The sequence below is a fragment of the Manis pentadactyla genome, chromosome Y, assembly GCF_030020395.1.
Source record: "Manis pentadactyla isolate mManPen7 chromosome Y, mManPen7.hap1, whole genome shotgun sequence".
NCBI lineage: Eukaryota > Metazoa > Chordata > Mammalia > Pholidota > Manidae > Manis > Manis pentadactyla.
In genome coordinates this window covers 7248485-7262198 of record NC_080039.1, presented here as the reverse complement: position 1 = coordinate 7262198, position 13714 = coordinate 7248485, and the positions used below count along the sequence as shown (strand labels likewise).

Sequence of the window (13714 nt, the reverse complement as noted above, 5' to 3'; positions counted from 1 at the left end):
ACACAGAGAAGACAAGAAGTGATTCTACAGCATCTTACTACACTGAAGGAGAGTGGCTGCAATGGGGGGTGTGTGGGGAACTTGGTGATGTGGCCAGTCTAGTAAACATAATGTTCCTCATGTAATTGTAGATTAATGACACCAAAATAAATAAATAAATATTTCACTACAGCAGCCCAGTTTCCAAAAGATATATGCACCCATTTCTATATCACAACACTATTCATGATAGCCAAGCTAAGTGTCCATCAGGAGATGAACAGATAAAGAAAATGTTGTACATATGGACAATGGAATATTATTGAGCCATAAGAAGAAAACAAATCCTACCACTTTCGGCAACATGGATAGAGGTAGGAGGTATTATGCTAAGTGAAAAAAATCGAGTCTGAGAAAGACAAGTATCAAAATATTTCCGTCTGTGGAGTGTAAGAACAAAGAAAACACTGAAGGAGCAGAGCAGCAGCAGATGCACAGATGCTAAGAATGGAGTAACAGTTAACAAAGGGAAAGCCACTGGAGAGGATAGGATGCAATGGAGGGAAAAGTGCTGGGGGAAGAACGGAGGCTTTTTGATTCACACGTGTAATGAGGGGATACAGGGAGGGCTGTACAACATCAAGAAGACAAGTAGTGATTCTACAATACAACACTCCACTGATGGAAAGTGTCTGCAATGGGGTATTTGGGGGGAACTTGTTTATGAGTGGAGTCTAGTAAACATAATGCTACTCATGTAATTGGAGATTAATGATAAACCACAAATTAATGACTTAATATAAAGGTAAATGAATAAATAAATAAATGGAACGAGGCATCCCAGGTTAAAAAAGACATGTAAACCCTTATGTTTATCACACCACAATTCACAATAGCCAATATAAGTGTCCATAAGTAGATGAATGGATGAAGAAGACGTGATATATATATATACACAGTGGAATATTATTCAGCCATGTGAAGAAAACAAATCACATCATTGTCAGCAACATGGATGGAGCTAGAGGGTATTATGCTCAGTGAAATAAGCCACGCACAGAAACAGAAGTGTCAAATGATTTCAGTCACTTGTGGAGTATTAGAGAAAAGAAAAAAGTGAAGGAACAAGACAGTAAGAGCCTTGCTAAACCCAAGAATGGACTAACGGTTACCAAAGGGAAAGTGACTGAGGAGGAGGGATTGTAAGGGAGGGAAGAGATGGAAAATGGGGCATTATGACTAGTACACATAATGTGGGTGGGGGTGGGCACGGGGAAGACAGTGTAACACAGTGAAGATCAGTAGCGCTTCTGCAGTATATTACTGGGTGATGGAGCATGACTCTTATTGGGTATGTGTTGGGGACTTGATAATGGGGGTACTCTAGTAACCATAATGTTGCTCATGAAACTTTTTAGTACTGACACCAAAAGAAAAAGAAACACACAGTACATTGTATCTGGTTTCCTTTTTCCCTGATGGTGTCAAGGTGGTCAGTTCTCACCTCACCAATATCACACCCTCGTGTAGGGGATAGAAACCTGGTCCTCTCAGCATACACATACTGTTTCAAGGAAGGGGCACCACTGTGACATCATGGAATCTCCAGGCATCAGTGCTGCTCTTGCAAACTATACCCCCAGATGGTGGGCACTTCCCAGCCGAGGGGAGCTGCATCATCTTAGCAAACATCAGTGTTTCTGGCCTACATATATACATAAAATGATTTGACTCATCATTGGAGTATAAGAACAAAGAGAAAACAGAACCTGCAAAACAGCAGCAGATTCACAGAGCCAAAGAATGGACCTACAGTTACTAAATGGAAACAGACTGATGTGGATGGGTAGGTATGGAGGGGCAAATGTGAGGGGAATGAAATTGCACATTATGATGAGCATGTATAATGTGGGATGGGGGGGCTATAGGGGCCCTCTACAACACAGAGAAATAGTGTTTCTACAGTACTTTACTATGCTGATGGAAAGTGACTGCAATGTGGTATTTGGGGGGAACTTGATGATGTAGACAGTCCAGTAAACATAATGTTCCCATGTAACTGTAGATTAATGATAAAGAATAAATAAATAAATAAACAGACAAATAGATATATAACTAAATAGAATGGAGCTTTTTTTACACTGACTGTAAAAAAATAATGTGTAAAAAAGTAATGTGCATTCCTATGTTTTTCACAGCAGCCAAGATACGTGTCCATCAGTAGATGAATGGATAAAGAAGATGTGGTATATATACACAGCGGAATGTTATTCAGCCATAAGAAGAATACAAATCCTATCACTTGCAACAACATGGATGGAGCCAAAGGGCATTATACTCAGTGAAATAAGCCAGGTGGAAAAAGACAGGTATCAAATGATTTCACTCACCTGTGGAGAAGGGGAGCCAAGAAAAAACTGAAGGAACCAAACAAGAGTAGACTCACAGAACCTAAGAATGGACTAACAGTTACCAAAGGGAAAGGGACTGGGTAGTAAGTCTGAAAGGACAGATAATGGGCTGGTGGAGAATGAAAATGTGCATTATGATTAGCATGTATAATGTCAGAGGGGGGTCAAGGGGAGGGCTGTGCAACACTGGAAAGAGAAGTAGTGATTCTTCAGTATCTTTAGAGGTTCATGGAGAGTGAGTGCAGTGAGGTATCTGGGGCATATTGGTGATGGGTAAAGTCTAGTAAACATAATGTTACTCATGACATTGTAGATTAATAATAAATAAAAAATAAAGAGACATAAATAAATAAATAAATGGAATGCAGCAGCCAAGTTTTAAAAGGACATGTGCAGCCCTAAGTTTATCACAGCACTATTCACAACTGCCAAGCTAAGTGTCCGTCAGTAGATGAATGGATGAAGAAGATCTGTTACATATGCAGTGGAATATTATTCAGCCAAGTGAAGAAAACAAATCCTACCATTTACAACAACATGGATAGAGCTAGAGGGTATTATGCTCAGTGAAATAAGACAGGCAGAGAATGAAAAGTCTGAAATCATTTCACTCATCTGTGGAGTATTAGAAAAAAGAAACAAAGTGAAGGAACAAGAGAGTAGCAGCCTCGCCGAACCCAAGAATGGAATAATGGTTACCAAAAGGAAAGTGACTGAGGATGATGGGTGGCAAGGGATGGAAGAGTAGGAAAATGGGGCATTATGAGTAGCATGCATAATGTGGCCAGGGGCGAGTACGGGGAAGGGAGTATAACACAGTGAAGATCAGTAGCGCTTCTACAGAATATTACTGTGCTGGTGGACAGTGACTCTTATGGGGTACGTGTTGGGACTTGATAGTAGGGATAGTTTAGTAACCATAATGTAGCTCATGTAACTCTTTAGTATGGACACCAAAATAAAAAGAAACAGACAGTACTTTGGACCTGGTTTCCATTTTCCCTGATGCTGTCAAAGTGGTCAGCATCCAACTCACCAAAGTCACATCCCCATCTAGGGCACCAGCCTCTGAAGTGGGAACCTGCACCTCTCAGCATATACAAATTGTCTCTATGAAAGAAGCACCACTGTGATGTCATGGAATCTGCAGGCAGCAGTGCTCCCTACAAACTCCACCCCCAGTTGGCGGACACTGCCCAGCCATGGGGAGCTGCATCATCTTAGCAAACATCAGCGGTTCAGCCCTTATTATATGTATATATAAAATGATTTCGCTCATCATTGGAGTATAAGAAGAAATAAAAAACAGAAGGAGCAGTACAGCAGCAGATCCACACAACCCAAGAATGGACTAACAGTTACTAAAAGGAAAGGGACTGGGGAGGATGGGTGTGAATGCAGTGACAAAGGGGTGAAGGGAAAGAAAGGACGCATTGTAGTTAGCATTTATAATGTGAGAGTTGGGAACGAGGATGGCTATAAAACAAAGAGAAGACAAGCAGTGATTCTGCTGTATCTTACTACACATATCGACTGTGACTGCAATGGGGTTTATGGGGTACTTGGTGATGGGGGCCGTTTAGGAAACATAAAGTTACTCATGTAATTGTCGATTAATGAAAAATGAAAACTAAAAAAACAAACAAATAAGTGATAACATATAAATAAAAAGAATGCTTCAGCACAGTTTAAAAAAGACATACACACGGCTGTATTTAACACAGCACTATACAGGATACAAAAGAAATGGAAGCAACCTACGTGTCCTTCTGTAGATAAATGGATAAAGAAGATGTGGTTCGTGCACACAATGGAATATTACACAGCCATAAGAAGAAAATAAATCCTTCCATTAACTAGAACATGAATGAGGCTGGAGGATATTATGCTCACTGAAATAAGCTGGGAGAGAAAGAAAAGTGCCAAATGATTTCACTCACCTGTGGAGTATTTGTAAAAAGAAAAAAAGTGAAGGAACAAGACAGTAGCAGCCTCGCCGATCCCAAGAATGGGCTAACAGTTCCCAAAGGGAAACAGACTGGGGTGGATGGATGGGAATGGACAGAAAAGGGGGTGGGGAAGGAAATTGTGAATTATGATTAGCATGTATAATGTGGGACAGGGGCACAGGGATGGCTCTACAACACAGAGAAGTATTGGTTCTACAGTACCTTACGATGTTGATGGAAAGTGACTATAATGGGGTATTTGGGGGAAATTGGTGATGGGGGGAGTCTAGCAAACATTATGTTACTCCTGTAACTGAAGATTAAGTATAAACAATAAATAAACATAAATACATAAATGTATAAAGAAATACATGGATGCAGCAGCTGAGTTTTAAAAAGGTATGTGCTCCCCGATGATTATCGCAGCACTATTATTTAAGTGTTCATCAGTAGATGAATGGATGAATAACATGTGGTACATATAAACAGTGGGATACTTTTCATCCATATGAAGAAATCAAATTTTACCATTTACAACAACATGGATGGAGCTAGAGGGTATTATAATCAGTGAAATAAGCCAGGCAGAGAGAGAAAAGTCTCAAATTATTTCACTCACATGTGGAGTATTAGAAAAAAGAAACAAAGTGAAGGAACACGGCAGTAGCAGCCTTGCCCAACCCAAGAATGGGCCAACAGTTACCAAAGGGAAAGTGACTGAGGAGAATGGGTTGGAAGGGAGGCAAGAGAGGGACAATAGGGCATTAAGAGTAGCACACATAATGTGGTCACAGGGTGGGCACGGGGAAGGCAGTGTCACACAGCAAAAATCAGTAGGGCTTCTACCAAATATTAGTGGGCTGATGGACACTGAGTCTTACATGGTACATGATGGGGACTTGATAATGGGGGGTTGTCTAGTTACCATAATGTTGCTCATATAACTGTTTCATTCTGAAACCATATAAAAAGAAACACACAGTACCTTGGATCTGGTTTCCATTATCCCTGATGCTGTCAAGGTGGTCAGCAACCACCTCAGTGATATCACACTCCCATTTAGGGCACCAGGCTCTGAAGTGGGAACTTGCTGCTCTCAGCATACACATTGTGTCTCCAGGAAAGAGGCACCACTGTGATGTCATGGAACTTCTAGGCAACAGTGTTGCTCTTGCAAATTCCACCCCCAGATGGCTGGGACAGCCCAGCCATGGGGAGATGCATCATCTTAGCAAACATCAGTGGTTCTTGCCTACTTATATATATATAAAATGATTTCACACATCATTGGAGTGTAAGAACAAAGGAAAAACAGAAGGAGCTAAACAGGAGCAGACTCACAGAAGATAAGAATGGAATAACAATTAACAAAGGGAAAAGCACTAGGGAGGATGGGATGGAACAGAGGTATAATGGGTGGGGGAGAAATGGAATTTATGATTAAAATGTACAATGTGGGATAGGGGCACGGGGAGGGTTGAACAGCACAGAGAAGTCAAGTAGTGATTTTACACTACCTTACTATGCTGATGTAAACTGACTGCAATGGGGTATGCAGGGGGAACTTGGTGAATAAAGTTACTCATGTAATTGTAGATTAATGATAAACAATAAAGAAACAAATAAATAAATAGTTCAAAAATGAATAGAATGCCACTGTCGTCTTTAAAAAAGATATGTGTGGCCCTATGTTTATCACAGCAGTATTCACAATAGCCAAGCTAAATGTCCATCAGTAGATGAATGCATGAAGAACATGTGGTACATATACACAGTGGAATATTATTTAGCCATATGAGGAAATCAAATCATACCATTTGCAACAACATGGATGGAGCCAGAGGGTGTTACGCTCAGTGAAATAAACCACGCAGAGAGAGAAAAGTGTCAAATGACTTCTCTCACATGTGGAGTATTAGAAAAATGAAGAAAAATGAAGCAACAAAACAGTAGCACCCACGCCAAATCCAAGAATGGACTAACGGTTACCAAAGGGAAAGTGACTGAGGAGCATGGGTTGGAAGGGAGGGAAGAGAGGGAAAATGGGGCATTACGAGTAGCATGCATAATGTGGGCCAGGAGAGGGCACGAAGGCAGTAAAACACAGCAAAGTTCAGTAGTGCTTCTAGGCCATATTACAGGGCATATGCATTTACCATACTACGCTGATGGACTATGACTCTTACGGGCTATGTGGTGGGGATTTGATAATGGGGGTATTACAGTAACCATAAGGTTGCTTATGTAACTGTTTAGTACTGACACCAAAATAAAAAGAAACACACAGTACCTTGGATCTATTTCCACTTTCCCTGATGCTGTCAAGGTGGTCAGCACCCACCTCACTGAAATCACACCCCTGTCTTGGGCACCAGGCTCTAAAGTGGTTAGCTGCATCTCTCAGCATACACATTCTGTGTCTAGGAACGTGGCATCACTGAGATATCATGGAATCTCCAGGCAACCGTGATGCTCTTGCAAACTCCACCCCCAGATGGCAGGATGGCATTGTTATTCCATTCTTGTCTCCACCTGCCTTGCCCCTGCCTAGTGGAAACGCATATAGGAAATGCAGTTGCAGGCTGTCAAGTTTAGCAAATGAAGGAACACGTTTATCCACAGGATAGAATTACACTGGGAAGTAGTCGCAGGCCTCGGCCAGTGCATCACATCGGTCCCCAGTCCAGGATGCCCAGAGGGAGCAAATTGTGAAGCTGTGGGGAGTGGCATCATCTGAGCAAACATCAGTGGATCTGGCATACATATATATATATATATATAAAATGATTTCACTCATCATTGGAGTACAAGAACAAAGAAAAAACTGTAGTAGTAAAACAGCAGCAAACTCACAGGCTGAAGAATGGACTAAAAGTTACCAAAGGGAAACAGACTGGGGTGGATGGTTGGGAAAGGAGGGACAAGGGGGGCGGTAGAATATGTGGCTTAAGTTTAGCATGTATAAGGTGGAAGGGGGGGCATGGGGAGGGCTCAACAACACAGAGAAGAGAAGTAGTGGTTCTACTTTACCAAACTACGGTGATGGAAAGGGACTGCAGTGGGATATCTGGGGGAAACTTGGTCATTGGTGGAGTCTAGTAAAAACAATGGTAGACATCTAATTGTAGATTAATGATAAATAAATAGATAGATAGATAGATAGATAGATAGATGGATGGATGGATGGATGGATGGATGGATGGATGGATGGATGGATGGATGGATGGATGGATAGATAGATAGATAGATAGATAGATAGATAGATAGATAGATAGATAGATAGATAGATAGATAGATAGATAGATAGATAGATAGATAGATGGATAGATAGATAGATGGATAAATAGATGAAATGATGTATCAGCCCAGTGTAAAAAATACATGTGCACCCCTATGTTTATCATAGCAATATTCACAGTAGCAAAGCTAAGTGTCCATCAGTAGATGAATGGATAAAGCAGACATGGTACATATACACAATGGAATACTATTCAGCCATAAGAAGAGTACAAATTCTACCATTTGCAACAACATGGTTGGAGCTAGAGGCCATTATGCACTTTGAAATAAGCTGGGTGGAGAAAGACAAGTATCAAACGATTTCACGCACATGTGGAGAAGGAGAACCAAGAAGGAACTGAAGGAGCAAAACAGAAGCAGTTTCATAGAACCCAAGAATGGACTAACAGTTAACAAAGCGAAAGAGACTGGGGTCGACAGGTAGCAATGGAGGGATAAGGAGGGGGGAGAAAGAAAGCGTGCATTACGATTAGCATGTATAATGTGTGAGGGGGATACGGGAAGGACTCAACATCACAAAGAAGACAAGAAGTGATTCTACGGTATCTTACTATGCTCATGGACATTGACTGCAATGGGGAATCTGGGGACATCTTGGTGATGGGGGGAGTCTAGTAAGCATAATGTTATACATGTAATTTTAGATTAATGACAAATAAAAAATAAATGAATGAATAAAAATAAATAGATATAATAAATAAATAATAGAGTGCAGCAGCCTAGATTTAAAAAGGCATCTGCACCCCTATGTTTATCACAGGATAATACACAACAGCCAAGCGAAGTGTCCACCATGATATGCATGGATTAAGTTGTGGTTACATATACAAAGAGGAATATTATTTAGCCATATGAAGAAAACAAATCCTACTATTTACAACAACATGGATGGAGCTAGAGGGTATTATACTAAGTGAAATAAGCCAGGCAGAGAAAGAAAAGTCTCAAATGATTTCATTCACCTGTGGACTATTAGAAAAAAGAAAAAAAGTGAAGGAATAAGACAGTAGTATCCCCGCTGAATCCAAGAATTGACTAATGGTTACCAAAGGGAAAGTGACTGAGGAGGATGGGTTGGAAGGGAGGGAAGGGAGGGAAAATGGGGCATTATGAGTAGCATACATAATGTGGCAAGGGGCGGGCACGGGGAAGGCAGTAAAGTACAGCGACCATGCGTAGCACTTCTACAGCATATTACTGGGCTCATGGACACTGACTCTTATGGGGTATGTGGAGGGTACTGGATAATGGGGGTATTCTAGTAAGCATAATGTTGCTCATGTAACTGTTTAGTACTGACACCAAAATAAAAAGAAACACACAGTACCTTGGATCTGGTTTACATTTTCCATGATGCTGTCCAGGTGGGCAGTGCCCACCTCAACGAAAACACGTCCCCATCTAGGGCATCGGGATTTGAAGTGGGAACCTGCACCTCTCAGCATATGCATTGTGTCTCCGGTAAAGAGGCACCTCTGTGACGTCACGGAATCTCCAGGCAACAGTGCTGCTCTTTCAAACTCCACCCCAACATGGTGGTCACTGCCCAGCCATGAGGTTCTGCATCATTTCAGGGAATATAAGTAGTTCTTGCCTACATATAAACATAAAATGATTTCACTCATCATTGTCAAATAAGAACAAAGAAAAAATTGAACGAGTAAAACAGCAGCAGACTTACAGAATCCGAGAATGGACTGAGTTACCAAAGTGAAAGAGCCTGGGGTGGATGGGTGGGAATGGAGGGACAAAGGCTGTGTGGGAAGAAAGGGCACATTACAATTAGCATGTATAATGTCAGACGGAGTGCACGGGGAGGACTGGACAATACAGAGAAGACAAGCAGTGATTTGACAGTATCTTACTACACTGATGGAAAGTGACTGTAATGGGGTGTTAGGGGGAGCTTGGTGATGGGATAAGTCTAGTAAAAATAATTTTACTCATGTAATAGCAGATTAATGAAAAATAAATAATAAATAAATAAATATAATGAACTAAATAGAAGGCAGCAGCCTAGTTTTAAAAAGACGTGCACACATACGTTTATCAATACACTATTCACAACAGCCAAGCTAAGTGTCCATCAGTAGATGAATGGATGAAGAAAATGTGGTACATGTATAAAATGAAATATTATTCAGCCATAACAGAAAAACAAATCCTACCATTTGCAAAATGGATGGAGCTATAAGGCATTATACACAGTGAAATAAGCCAGGTAGAGAAAGACAAGTATGAAATGATTTCAGTCTTCTAAAGAGTATAAAAACAAAGAAAAAACTGAAGGAGCAAAACATTACCACATTTAGAGAAATCAATAATGGTCTAACACTTACCAAAGGGAAAGGGACTGGGGAGGATTGGTGGGAATGGAGGTTTAAGGGCGGGGGAGAAAGGGTGCATTATGCTGAGCATGTATAATGTGGAAGGGGGATAAGGGGAGTGCTGTACAATAGAGCAAAGTTCAGTATGGCTTCTACAGAATATTACTGTGCTGATGGATGGTGACTCCTGTGTGGTAGGTGGTGGGTACTTAATAATGGGGGAGTCTAGAAACCATAATGTTGCTTATGTAACTGTTTAGTATGGATATCAAAATAAAAAGAAACACACAGTACCTTGGATCAGGTTTCCATTTTCCCTGATGCTGTCAAGGTGGTCAGTGACCCCCTCACTGAAATCATATCCCCGTCTAGGACACCAGGGTCTGAAGAGGGAAGCTGATCCACCCAGCATACACACTGTGTCTCTAGGAAAGAGGCACCACTGTGACATCATGGAATCTGTAGGCAAGAGTGCTGCTCTTGCAAAGTCCACCCCCAGGGTGTGGTCAAGGCCCAGCCATGGGTAGCTGCATCATCTTAGCAAACATTACTGGTTCTGGTCTATATATATATATATAATGATTTCAATCATCAGTGGAGTATAAGAACAAAGAAAACCTGAAGGAGCAAAACAGTAGCAGACTCACAGACCCCAAGAATGGACTAACAGTTACCAAAGGGAAAAGGAATGGGGTGGATGTCTGGAACTGGAGGGATAAGGAGCACGGGAAAGAAAGAGGGCATTATGATTAGCATGTATAATGTTTCGTGAGGCACACATAAGGCTGTACAAAACTGAGAAGACAAGGAGTATTTCCACTGCATCTTACCATGGTGATGTAAAGTGACTGCAATGGGGCATGTGGGGAGAACTTGTTGATGGGAGTAGTCTAGAAAACTTAGTGTTCAGCATGTAATTGTAGATTAATGATAACGAAGTAAAAAAACAATGAAAAATCTTAACAAGCAATCAGCAGCAGATTCACAGGACGCAAGAATGGACAGGGAAAGGGAGTGGGGTGGATGGGTGGGAATGGAGGGATAAGGGGTTGGGGGAAAGAAAGGGTGCATTACAATTAGCATGTATAATGTGGGAGGAGGGACACCAGGAGGTCTGTAAGACACAGAGGACAAGTAGTGATTATACAGTATGTTACTACGCTGATGGAAAGTGAATGCAATGGGTTATTTGTTGGGAACTTCGTGATGGGTGGAGTCTGGTAAACATAATGTTACGTATGTAATTGTAGATAATGATAAATAAATAAAAAATAAGGAAATATAAATAAATATATATACACATAGAGTGCAGCAGCCTAGTTTAAATAAAACATATGCACCCCTATGTTTATCACAGCACCATTCACAATAGCCACGCAAAGTGTCCATCAGGAGACGAATGGATAAAGATGTGGTACATATACGCAATGAAATGTTATTCAGCCATAAGAAGAAAACAAACCTATGATTTGCAACAGCATGGATGGAGATAGTGGGTATTATATACAGTGAAATAAGCCAGGCAAAGAAAGACAAGTATTAAATGACTTCACTCAGCTGCAGAGAAGGAGAACAAAGAATAAAGTGAAGAAGCAAAACAGCAGCAGACTCACAGAACCCAAAATGGACTAACAGTTATCAAAGGGGAAGGGTCTTGCATGGACAGGTGGGAATAGAGGGAAAAGGTGGGCTACTTAAAGGGGGTATTATGATTAGCAAGTATAATGTGGGGTCGGCAAAGGGTGTTCTGTACACACAGAGAAGACAAGTAGTGATTCCACAGCATCTTTCTACGCTGCTGGACATGACTGCAATGGGCTATATCAGGTAACTTTTCGATGGGGGAGTCTAGTAAACATAATGTTACTCATCTAATGGTAGATTAACGATATCAAAATAAAATAAATAAATAAGTAAAAAAATGCAGCAACTCCATTGCAAAAAGACGTATGCACCCCTATGTTTACCACAGCACTAGTCAGAATAGCCAAGGTAAGTGTCCATCAGTAGATAAATGGATGAAGGAGATGTGTTGCATATATACAGTGCAACATGATTCAGCCGAAAGTGGAAATCAAATCCTAACATTTGCAGCAATATGGATGGAGCTACAGCATGTTATGCTCAGTGAAATAAGGCAGTGAAAGACAAGTATGAAATGATTTCACTCATCTAGGGAGTATAAGAACAAAGAAAAAACTGAAGGAATAAAACAGCAGCAGACACACAGCACTGACCAATGAACCAACCGTTACCAAAGGGAAAGGGAATGAGGTGTTTGGGTGGGAATGTAGGGATAACAGGTGGTGAGAAGAAAGGGCACATTAGGAATAGCATGTATAATGTGGGAGGGATGGCATGTGGAGGGCTGCACAAAACTGAGAAGACAAGTAGTGAATCTGCAGTATCTTTCTACCCTGATAGACACTGACTGTAATGGGGTATCTGGGGTGAAACTTGGTGGTGCAGGGAATCTGGTGAACATAATTTTACTCATGAAATTGTAGATTAATAAGAAATAAAGAAGTAAATACATAAATTATAGATAAATAAATAAAAATATTGCAGCAGCCCTGTTCAAAAAGACATATGCACCCCTATGTTTATCACAACACTATTCACAATAGCCAAGCTAAGTGCCCATGAGTAGATGAATGGATGAAGAAGATGTGGTACATGCACACAATGGACTGTTATTCAACCATAAGAGGAAAATAATAATACCATTTGCAACATCAGTGGAGCTATAGGGTATTATACACAGTAAAATAAGCCAGGTAGAGAAAGACAAGTACAAAATGATTTCCGTCTTCCTAGAGTATAATAACAAAGAAAAAACTGAAGGAGCGAAACAGCAGCACACTCACAGAACAGAAGAATGGACTAACAGTTACTACAGGGAAAAGCACTATGGTGGATTGTTGGGACTGTATGGGTAAGGGGTGGGGGAAAGTAAGGTGGCATTATGATTAGCATGTATAACATGTGGTGGGGCACAGGTAGGGCTGTACAACAACACTGAGAAGACAAGTTGTGATTCCACAGTACCTAACAACACTGATGGATAGTGACTGCAATGGGGTATCAATCATGGGGGAACTTGGTGATGGGGGGAGTCTAGTAAACATAATGTTACCCATGTAATTGTATACTAAATAAAAATAAACAAATAAGCAAACGAACAAATAATAAATAAATAAATAAATAAAAAGAATGCAGCAGCACAGGTTAAAAAAGAAACATGCACCCCTATGTTTATCACAGCAATGTTCACAGTAGCCAAGCTACTTGTCCAACAGTAGATGAATGAATATAGAAGACGTGGATTATTTACACAATGGACTATTATTCAGCCATAAGAAGAAAACAAATCCTACCATTTGCAACAACCTGGATGGAGCTAGAGGGTGTTATGCACAGTGAAATATGCCAGGCGGAAAAAGACAAGTATCAAATAACTTTACTCATCAGTAGAAAAGGAGAACAAGGAAAAAACTGAAGAAGCAAACAGCAGCAGACACACAAAATCCAAGAATGGACTAACAGTTACCAAAGGGAAAGGGACTGGGATGAATGGGTGGGAATGGGGGAATCAGGGGGAGTAAAGAAAGAGCACATTATGATTAACATGCATAGTGTGGAGGGGCCACAGGGAGTGCTTAACCACACAGAGCAGACAAGTAGTGATTCTACAGCATCTTACTACGCTGATGGACACTGACTGCAATGGGCTATGTGGGGTAAGTTT

At 40.8% G+C, this 13714-nt stretch overlaps 1 pseudogene; it reads right to left on the bottom strand.

Annotated features, from left to right (window-relative positions):
- Positions 1-13714, bottom strand: part of LOC130682200 (putative bifunctional UDP-N-acetylglucosamine transferase and deubiquitinase ALG13) — a 123423-nt pseudogene that overhangs the window by 108872 nt on the left and 837 nt on the right.